Here is an 11,649-nt window from a genome sequence, read left to right on the forward strand (position 1 = left end):
GCTCCTTCTTGGTTCGGTTTTTCACGCAGCTCTTGCTGTTTGCCTTTTGGGTCTTTGCTTGTGTTGACTTTTGTGAATAAATATTGTTTTGAGGAGTACCCCGGCATTTGAGTCTTTCTATTGCCTGACAGTGACAGGGTTGAGTAGTTGAAAAATTGATTGAATTGAATGAATTAATTTGCTAAGTATCAATTAAAAAAAGTTACGTTTGTTTCAATGAAATCATGCAGGGTGAGAACGGTCATAAGAGTAGCCTACAGTTTTTGAAATTGAGATTTTCACATCATCTGAAAGCTGAATAAATAAGCTTTCCATTGATGTCTGGTTTGTTAGGCTAGGACAGTATTTGGAGATACAAGTATTTAAAACTCTGGAATCTGAGGGTGCAAAAAATCTAAATATTGAGAAAATGGCCTTTAAAGTTGAAAATCAGAGGTGCTGTAGGCCGTTGCTAAGAAACAGGTTTGTTTTAACGCTCTCTATTGGCTTACTGTAATGATGTTGTGGAGAGTAGATGAAGCCGAAAAGCTGAAATTCTTATCTTTACATAGATAAATAACTTAAGTAGGTAATTCCCAAAGAGCGGGCAGCAGCGAGCAAAGTTTGTAGGCGTGTTTATGGCTATTTTTTGAAAATGAAGTTTTTATATATTTACGGTAGGAAATTTACCAGATATCCTCATGGAAAATGATCTTTACTTAATATCCTAATGATCTTTGGCATAAAAGAAAAATCAATAATTTTGACCCACAAATATTCCCGTGCTATGGTTTTGTGCTCCATGGTAACAATTTAAGATTTTTTATTTTATACACTGAAAAAAATACCCATAAAAATAGTAATATTTCAGCAGCTGGGGTGCCAGAAAAAATACAACAAAATAAAATTTTTATGAAGTAAAATGACATGTTTTTCCTGTTATTTTACACCCAACTTGTAAATTTGCAGTCTATTTCTTTTTCAAAAATAAAACAGTAAAATTCCTGTTTTTACAGCGTACAATTACTTTTCTGACACGGTTGAATGCTTGAAAAAATAATTTACTTGCGAAGGATTAATTTTAATTAATTAATCCATTTTATTTAAAAGAAATGTAAAACGTCTTACACAGCCACGTAAACCACAAAAAAAATGTAATAATTATTTTTTCCTTAATAACCAGCTCCATATTAATCAACAGATTATAGCAAAATGTCAGCAGTGAATCATGTTTATTTGGATGTTTGCAACTGAGAAGGTTAAGACCACTGAGGTCAGAAGGGAAAAAGCACCATTTTTGTCTTGTGTTGACTAATACGAGAATTGTATTCTTGAGGGTTTGTTTTAATGAGTGAATTGTTTCTTTCTGTTTAAGGCCTCTAGTCTTCCCATGTCAATTATAATCGTTGGAGTGGGGCCGGCTGAGTTTGATGGTACGTAAGATAAGAGATGTGAGATGGGTTTCTGTGTGGTGTTGAGCAGACCCAGATCAAGAGAAAAAACATGTTGTATCCATCTACCCATGAGACCATCGGATGATTTCTGGAGTGTCATTAGCATCTCATGTGCTCAAAGAGCTTTGAAATTTCCTTCGGTTGATCAATTCCTTAACAAAAATTGTACCTTTCCTTTCATCTGTGAAGAGTGTTTACTTTCACCATTTTCCACTGCCATTATTTTTTAAGTTCATTCTTAAATTTGTGATATTTATAAAAGTATATTATATACTTTTTAATATGGATTTTTCCAAGGAGCTGGACTCTTGCTCTGGGTCTTGTCACATGGTCTGGATTCAACCACTTCTGACTATGTTCCATGTGTCATGTTTTGTTTTGTGCATGTTTTGTCCTTTTTTTCTCATGAATCATTAAATCATTATTTCACTCCCTGATTACCCTCCAGATCTGGTTTTGTTTTGTGAAAGGTAGGGTAAGACAGTCCATCAGACATATACAATCCAAACAAAAGATGAAAATTCAGACATGTTAAGACTTAGACAGTGAACAGTATAAATGTCATTCACATGAAATCGTATTTAATATACGATTAAACCTCATTTATATGCAGGTTTAGTTATCTCAAACCAGTCTGTATTTGCTCTCTGAACTCTTTTCATATCTGCTACATTGTATTAGACTTCATGTGAAATCCAGAAAAAGTTTCAGCTCTAAATTATGGTTTTACTGTGTCATTTTCTTCCATATCACAGAGATGATTGAACTGGACGGAGATGAAGTCAGGATATCATCCAGGGGACACTTTGCAGAGAGAGACATTGTACAGGTGTGATATTCTGTTCCCTAATGTGTCCTATCTGTGGAAATGAAATATTACAGTAATATAAGGTTCCTTTCAACTTAACGTCTATGTACCGTATCTGTGATATATTATAGATTACCAAAGAAGATAGTTTTGTCTCGTCCTTTGGCGTTTATAAACGTAACAGTAAAAACATTAAAAACAGTTATGCTTATAGGCAATGTTCCAGCACTAAATAAAATGTATATGGATTTCTAAATCATCACACTTAAACATTACTCATGTAATATGTGATAGAACCATTAAAGGAGTAGTTCACTATAAAATTGAAATTTCATGAAATTCTGTCAAACAAATTGAGGCTTATGAGGAAAGCTTTCCAGGGTTCTTCTCAATGTAATGGACTTCACCATATGCACGGCATTTCACCCCAAATGCATGGCATTATGACTATACCAGTGGTTCTCAAACTTTTCAGATGAAGTGCCACCTTTAATAAAATTAGTTGTTCCACCTAAGAATTAACCTAAAATACCAACTGATGAAAATCATATGAATAAACACTCAAATTAATAGTAAAGCTGTGAATCTACTCTTGCCTCATGATTAGATACACCTTGTCCGCCAATTCCAATGTATTATTAATAATACAAACACTTTTTGTAAACTAAAGAACATGTTTTTTCATGTTTTTCAAGTTAGTCAGCAGTAATAGTGGCCACAAAACACTTTACTGTAGTGCACTGTAAACAGGGCTCGGTAAATTACTCTTATGGGGGATTTATTAGCTTTGTGGGGACTTGCAGAAAGACTACAATGCTATAATAATGACAGACAATGTGGAAAGAACATTTAACACCGAAAATAAATTAATACATAACCATCAAGAGAGCAGCAGCTGTATTTAACAAACAGTTCCCTTTCTGTCGGTCTCTCGACGTTGTGTCGAACCGACAGGTGGGGTTCGTCCTTGAGAACCTATCGCTTCCGACTACTTTAGAAAAGGCCAATGAAATTGGCGAATGAAATTTGCATGCCGGACTTCGCCCCCGGATATCCGGGTATAAAAGGGAGACGGCGTGCTGCATTCAATCACCTTTTGTTCTTCGGAGTCTTCGCTCATGATTTACAGACTTCGCTACAAGATAGCAACTAAAGACTGCCGGTTTCTACGACGTGGTGCAGCGGACTGTCCCTTCCTGTGGCGACTTCCCCTGGGCGTCTCGGCGGTTCCAGAGGTGTTTGAGACTAAAAGAGCAAATTTCTCCAGCGTGGCATGTCCCACTGTTCACGTGGGTGCGATACCCTCATCGAGGAGGGGGACGGACACGATGTCTGCCTCAGGTGTTTGGGTCTCCAGCACGCTGAGGCAGCCTTCATGGACACATCTTGCCCACACTGTTGCGATCATGGGTGGCTGCCTTCTCTCGAGAACCAGCCACCACCTCGCATGCTTCCCGGGCCGTGACGAGAATGGCTAAGGCCATACCGTCCGCCAAGGCGAGCAGCGAGGGTGATATGGGGGCCACTGCGAGCGTAAATCCGTCAGCCAAGCGCTCGCAGACCGCTCGCACCCCATCTCGCTCGTCTGACTGTTCCCAAGAAGGCGGTGCCACACCGTCTGGATCCTCATTCACGCACTCGGAAACGATGCGTGAAGATGATGAGATGTCGATCGCAGCATCGGAGGGCGATTTGCTGGAATCCGATCCCGACGATTCCTTGCAGCTCCCCCCCAAGGGGGGTCGAGCTCAGGAAGAAGCGGATTTCGAGATGTCAGCCATGCTTTCCCGGGCCGCCGTGAGCATTGGGCTGCAGTGCACTGAAGAACTGACGAAGACGTGGAACGCCCCCTTTTCGGCTCGTACACGTCAAACCAGTTCCATCTCCCTTTCTTCCCTCGATGGTGGAGCAGCTAGAGGCTTCGTTGACGTACCCCAGGTGGAATGTGCAGTCGCGGTGCACCTGTGCCCGCAGACGGCGGCCACCTGGAGAGGTCGACCGAAACTCCCGTCCAAGGCGTGTAGGACTTCGGCATCTCTGGTGTCGAAGGCCTACACTGCTGTGGGCCAAGCTGCCTCCTCTCTCCACGCCATGGCCATCCTGCAGGTCCACCAGGCCAAGGCATTGAAAGAGATCCACGAGGGTAAGACTGAACCAGGGTTAATGTAGGAACTCTGCACCGCCACCGACCTCGCCCTACGGGTGACCAAGGTGACCGCGCGGGCACTGGGTCTGGCGATGTCCACACTTGTGGTCCAGGAGAGGCATCTCTGGCTCAACCTGGCGCAGATGAGCGACGCCGAAAAGTCCGCTTTCTCGACGCGCCCATCGCGCAAGGTGGGCTGTTTGGCGACACTGTCGTCCTCGTCCTTTGGCGACACTGTCGTACATTTCAGTCCTCAGCACTCTCAAATCGACGGTGCGTGGAGCTGCATTGCCAGGCAGGCAAACCAGCAGAGCCAGTCTCTTCCCCGGGGGTCCTCCCTCGGCGAGAGATCCGCACTGCCAGCCATCGAACCACCCCCCGTGGGGTCGATGAAGCAGATCGTACCCCTACTCCCCCTGTCTTGGTCCCTGGGAGCTTGGCTCGAGCTTCCCATACTGTCACGGTGGCTTCGGGAAACGATCCGGGCGGCTTCTCGCTGTTAGAGAAACGAGGCCACCGCCTGTGAGGGCAGAAGGCAGGGGTCTTCCCACCTTTCAAGAAAAGCTCTGGGACCCCCTACATACCCACTGGAGGTTACAATTTTGCGGCAGCGCTCACGGCTGACACGCCCAGGCCAGTCACCATCGCTTCGCTAGAGATTGTGACACGGCACAGCATCGTGGCGTTTTCCATAGGAACCCTATCTGTCGGTTCGACACAACGTCGAGAGACCGACAGAAAGGGAACGTCTTGGTTACGGATGTAACCTCAGTTCCCTGATGGAGGGAACGAGATGTTGTGTCCCTCATGCCACAACGCGTGCTGCCCACTGCAGCAGACGTGAGAGGTTCTCAGGCTCCTCAAAACAAAGGTGAATGAATGCAGCACGCCGTCTCCCTTTTGTACCCGGATATCCGTGGGAGTCCGGCATGCAAATTTCATTCGCCAATTTCATTGGCCTTTTCTAAAATAGTCGGAAGCGAAAGGTTCTCAAGGATGAACCCCATCTGTCGGTTTGACACAACTTCTCGTTCCCTCCATCAGTGAACTGAGGTTACATCCATAACCAAGACGATATCTAGAGACTCACACTTTACTGCAGTGGCTCTTGACAAGGCGGGGCATCAAAACTAAATCGCAACACGCGCTTTATTGATTTAATCTCGAGTAGATGCAGTTGCGTGTTGAATTAGTGCTTTACAGCATTAAAGTCACTATGCAATTAAAAATGATAATACTAATTTTCTTACACATAAAATTGCACATAGGCTATATGAGATGCATTCATTATTTATCGATGATGTTTTAAAATTTTAAAATTGTATTTAAAACACTAAGCCCCGGTTTCACAGACAAGGCTTAAGATTAGTCCCAGACTAAAATTAATTTTGAGATGTCTTAACTGAAAATAACTGGCCCTGACGTATCTTAAAATATGTCAGTGCCATTGTTTTGTTTCAAGATGGACATCAGTAATGTTCTTTTCTACGGCATTTTAATAAAAGCGACTTAAATAACCTAAATTAACGAAGGCATAGTCCTGGTTTACGCTAAGCCTTGTCTATGAAACCGGGACTAAATGAATATATAAAGTTTTTAATTTTCTGTCATGTCACGTACCACCAGGGGTCTTGTCGAGCGCACCACTGCTCTGTACACATTGAAAGTGTCCTGTCCTGTAATGTTGTAACATTCCTTCTTCCTCTTTTTTATAGTTTGTACCTTTCCGAGACTACATCGATCGCAGGGGTAATCACATTCTCAGCATGGCCCGCCTGGCGAAGGACGTCCTGGCAGAAATCCCAGATCAGTTTCTGCAGTACGTGAGGAGCAGAGGCATCAAACCGCAGGCAGCGCCCAACTGCACCACCTCCAAACCTCCGTCGACACTCGTTCCCTCCGTCCACTCGCTCCAAACGCAGATCTGAGCAATCGCACAATGCGTCCTCCATTCGTGTCACTGCCGTTCTCAGGATCACACACGGTTTTTCCGAGAGAATCCTACAGGGTGTCTCTCTGGTATCCTTTGAGAAGTCTTCACCAGGTACCATCTTTCTTCAGCCGTGCTGAGCTTTCAGAAGGTGTTTCGGACTGTTTTAAACTATCGAGTGGCCTCTTCAGTCAAACAAGACTTCAGTGTCTCACATACTGTACATGATGTTGTTTTGTCTGGCGACCTTCAAGCAAACGTTTACAATCGTACCATTTTTTACATGGATGGATGTTTTTGTATCTCATGAGAACATAAGCAACCTAAACGCTGAGCTGCTTAACATTGGAATTATCGCTCATTTTCTTACATGATGTAAATAGTGTGAGATTCTATGGAGCGCATGAATACATTCTGGGTGCGAAAGTGGGAGAGGAATGCGTTTCTATAAACGCTGTGGTGCGAGGCCTTGGTTTACATCTTGTTGTAAAGTGTTCACTTCATGTTACTTTTCAAGTATTCTTGGTTGCTCGACTGCCTCAAATTGTAAAGAATTTGTGCTCAGCTTTCACATAACAAGCACAACACAGAGACTTGACAGAAAAAGCCTTTACAACGAATAATTCACACAAAGTAAACATTTGGCCATCATTTTCTCACCTCGGTGTCTTTGACAACCCATATGATTTATGAATTTTTGACTTATATATTGTTATATTAGGATTTTGTTGAGCAACTTATGTTGTTTTTCTACGGATAAAAGAACGTCATATGGGTTTGAAATGATGTAAGGGGGAGTAAATACGACCAAATTGTTATTTTTGTGTAAGCTATTCCTTTAAACACAGAACTGTAGCTGCTCTCAGTAGCCTATCTGTATCTAAGCACAGAAATGCAAGCACAGACGTAGCACATGATGTAAGCATGCTGGGTACCACACGATTTGTTTGTGTTTGTCATTGTTAATCTTGCATGCAGTTGGAGCCAGATTTGTTAATTGGGTCATTCTACAAATGTGGTGACAAAAGTTATTACTCGCACTTAGGTGACAAGACATCAAACTGCATGTTAACAATTTCGATAGAAAATAATATATTTAACAATATATATGGTTAACATGCTAAATAATCTATTTAAATAAAGGAATGTTTGTTAATATTTTAGTAAACAATGTGTAATAGTATGAACGATCTATAATATTTACAATTATTATGATTTTATAAGTCGCTTGCATGAAAATATGCATGTCACTCATAATGCGTTTTATAATTTCAAAAAGTTGTTATAAAACTCGAAATAGGTCGAAATGATTTTCAACAATATTTTATGATGATGGTACTACTGCAGTACAAAACATGAAAATACAAAAATGACTCATAATTTAATTTAACACTAATAATATAATAACATTTGATACTAATACAATTTAATACTAATTTGTTTCTTAAAATTTAAGAAAAGAAAAGGATTTTATTTTTTAGATTATTTATACAATTATTTGTAGAATGACCTAATTAAATGGCATCAAAGGATATTTTGTGTGAGACCAAACAAAAATATATATAATAAATAAATATATTTTTTACAATTCAACTCATTGGGTCGCATTCATGAAACATTCGTAAATATACGAGTAAACGTTTTTATGATTTGTGCGTAAAACGGACCTTCCCGAAAACTGTCCTCCGGATTCACAAATACTTCGTAAACGATTTGATAGTAAAACATGTGTATGTTAATGAATTCCAATCATTCGTAAATAAGGCGTGCATGCACGCTCATTCATAATCCCCGTCTATGATTTACAGTTACGCAAATTACGTATCTAGGAATGCTGTGGAATCCTTCGAATTCCATTCTCTGGTTTGGCACATTATATTGCGTAAATGCATAAAAGAATAATAAGCTATGTACAGGTTTGTTAAAATCGCCATACGGAGGCTCGGAGATGAAGTATTTTGTATGCAAAACCCGGAAACGAGTTAGCATTTTAGGACTTCCGGTTCCATCGCTCCTAATTCTATGGGTTTTTTTAATGGGTTTTTGGTAAATCGTCCGAAATAAGGTCGGTTAACAAAACCTCTAAATATTTTCACATTTTATTTCTATGACATAAAACACACCAACTATAACCCACTTGTGATTTTTTAAAGCCTTATTGTGTATTAAAAATGGCGGTTGCTAACAAGTTGCTAAAAGCAACTACTTTCTTTGGCGGGGACGTCATCGTGCATATAAAGTTCACAAATAATGCAACATGGACACAAATCTCTTAAAACGTAGATGCGGATTCATTCACGGAGTAATTACTTACCAGGGAACACATTTTTAATAAAGTTTGAAAGAGTTGTTGGAGGCTTGGTGTTGGGGACAATGATATCGAGCGACCTTAAGTAGTCTGTTTATCATCGTGTTAGCTTTGCACTTCTGCCGATTGTATTCAAAAGTAACAAATGTGGTGTTAATTTGTAAAGATTATCTTGATAGAAAAAACGCGTAAACATCATAAACCTTTGTTAATCACAGAGCTTATTTTTTGCGATCTTCCAAAAGTCTATGGGGAAAATGCATAGGCTTACGGTCGAGGGAACCAGCTTACTTAGCGCTTACTTCCGGGTTAGCCTACAAAAATACTCATCTAGTCATCTCTGAGGTACTGGATTGACGAGGTCTGCTAAAAATGGAAAAAAAAAAGACAGGGCAAAGGAACTCGTGAAATATCATTATGATACAAAATGCATTTTTATGCATCTGAAAATTTACGTCAGAACGACGTTATGTATGATTTACACAAAAATGTGTCCTTCTCGTGTTTCATGAATGAGGCCCATTTTCTGTTGATAGTTCAGATGTCCTGAACCAAACATATACTGTCCATCATTTAAACGCAAATATAACGTACAGACAGCACTCAACATGATCCACGAGTGTTATGAGCACACATCAGAAGCCTTCAGATATTTCAGCAAGAAAACATTGGAGTGAACCCTCAGTCTTGCAGCCCTCAGAGTGCCGACTTCATTTATTTAACATGACAGCGTATCAACCTCCAACTTACACCCACACTCGCTCACATCCATACCGAATTATCTTTATAAATCATGCAGAAAACATGCATCAAATTTTAACCTCGCATGGGATAGAAATGTTTCTCGAGTCTTTCCATATGTGATGAGTGAATACTGCAGTCTTCCTCACTTATGCCCAAATCAAACACAAACTATTACAAAGGTAGAATATTACTTTTGTAGAATATTTTAAGAAAATTCATATCTTGACCTTGTGCTAGTGACATTTAAATTTCATCTTATACATTTTTCAATGAAACACGTGCAGCTAATATAGATTATAATATATAATTATAATAATACTGTAAATTGTTATATTATATTATGTTATGTTATATTATATATTTATGTTTCATGTTGACCTAAAAGGGAAAGTTCCCCCACCCCAAAAAAATCTATCATCAATTACGCATCCTTATGTCATTCCAAACCTGTATGACTTTCTGTTTAGTGTTGTGCAGGCTTTTAACAACATGAGGTTCAATAAATGATGACAGATTTATTGTTTGGGTTGAACTAAAGAATGAAGTTTTAAGTCCAATAAAGTCCAGTTTTTGTTTTTTAGATAGAAGATTTACATACTATTTGACTGCATGGCTACTAAATTGTTTACAAGTAACAGATATTGTGCATTTTAGCTCAGGTGTGACACCTCATATGTAAATTAACTGGTGACAGGTGACAATGTTGCTTAGTAGTCATTCTTAGGGCCAGTTTACGTGCACTATATAACTCATTACGCGTCTCAGAAGTTTGTTAAACTGTGATTAAAGGAGCCATGACATGACTTTTCATTTTATTTTGTCTCCTGTGGTAAAATTATAATATTACTAAAGTTTTTGTGCCGAAGAAACAGGTTAGTTTTAATCCTGTTTAAATACAGTCCGATTTCTGTTTCCCCTTTAAGAGTACGTTTACAAGACAACAATGGAGTAGAAAATGGAAAGGCTTTTCCTTTGCATTTTATAAAAGTTTCACGTACACACGACACTGCTGTCAAAAGGATCTGTGTTTACTTGGGTCCGCAGAAACGAGTAAAAATACTGAATTGCGCATGCCAGCCCAGTGGATGGAGATGTCACTTTGTAAAGAAACACTACGTGCCTGCGCACATACGAAAATGCACAAGTTTGTAACCGCCCACTTCTATGATTGACAGCTGTTGCTGAGACATGCTGGTGGATAACCGCAGTTTCTCTTGTACATACAGCTATTCAAACTTTCTTTTTAAGCACGTTATGTGTTAATTCATGTCACAGACACTTCAACAAATACACAGGTACAACGTTTTTACGATGAAGGAAAACATAAATTTGAATTTGAAAAAAAAATACTTCAAAAACCACAGTTAGCACAGATTATTATGTATAATATCATTAGGTAAAAAGAAGGTGTTGTTATCTTGCTGTAGGCAGGTTATATAAAAAACGAACCTACCTTGTATCCAGCCATTTTGCTTTTCTTTTTTTTTCAAGGGAACAATTACATAAATGCTTGTGTTATTGAAGAGGAGGATGTTTTAAGATTTTAAACTTGCAGGATGTATTTATGATACCAAGACCTCTTATATGTCAAAAGATTAAAGAAAATTTGATCCCTCATGTCATGACCGTTTTAAGATGTTTTATACTGTAATCTCACAGGTACTGCGAATGGAAAGTTTACTTCTCAAAATGTTGGCCAACTTTGTGCAAAACTGCTCAAGTAAACTAGCAGTTTACAAACATTCATATAGCATGAACACGGATATTGTTTACCTTTGTTAATGATGAATTCACAGTTTAACTGCATCATGTTTGCCTGCAGCATGTGCAGTATTTTGAAAAGAATTTGTTGTTTGTTTGCTTATAAAGTATACACTTTGCCTTATATTATTTACTTCAAATTTACTATATTGAATTGTAGCATTATACATCTTTTTAAAGCACTTTTTGTGTGCATTATGTCTAAAATGATTATAATGTTTGTGAAGTGAATGGCCTGTTATCATGCATGCAGGTGCTGTTATATCAGTGTAGTTTGGCATTGAATGCATTCAAATAACCTGTAGCACTTTTTTAATTCATGGGAATTAAACATTTACAAGTTTATTATGTTTCTTGAGATCAATCACTGACTTTGAGGCACATCAAAATGACCCGACAAAGTTTAAGTGTAATTTCATATTTGTTTATCACAGAAACTAGTATTTATGCTATATTTATAATATGATTACCTACCAGGTTAAATCAACAACGATTTGCATTCTATGAAGCGTGCTGTAA

At 39.2% G+C, this 11,649-nt stretch overlaps 1 long non-coding RNA gene across 1 annotated transcript; it reads left to right on the plus strand.

Moving 5' to 3' along the window:
- Positions 1-19: 19 nt before the first annotated feature.
- LOC130550812 (uncharacterized) lies at positions 20-11,625 on the plus strand. The gene is made up of 3 exons (XR_008962496.1): positions 20-1,412; positions 2,189-2,262; positions 6,103-11,625. It is a non-coding gene; the product is annotated as an uncharacterized LOC130550812 (long non-coding RNA).
- The last annotated feature ends 24 nt before the right edge of the window (positions 11,626-11,649 follow it).

Source organism: Triplophysa rosa, unplaced genomic scaffold (genome assembly GCF_024868665.1).
Source record: "Triplophysa rosa unplaced genomic scaffold, Trosa_1v2 scaffold433, whole genome shotgun sequence".
Taxonomy (NCBI): domain Eukaryota; kingdom Metazoa; phylum Chordata; class Actinopteri; order Cypriniformes; family Nemacheilidae; genus Triplophysa; species Triplophysa rosa.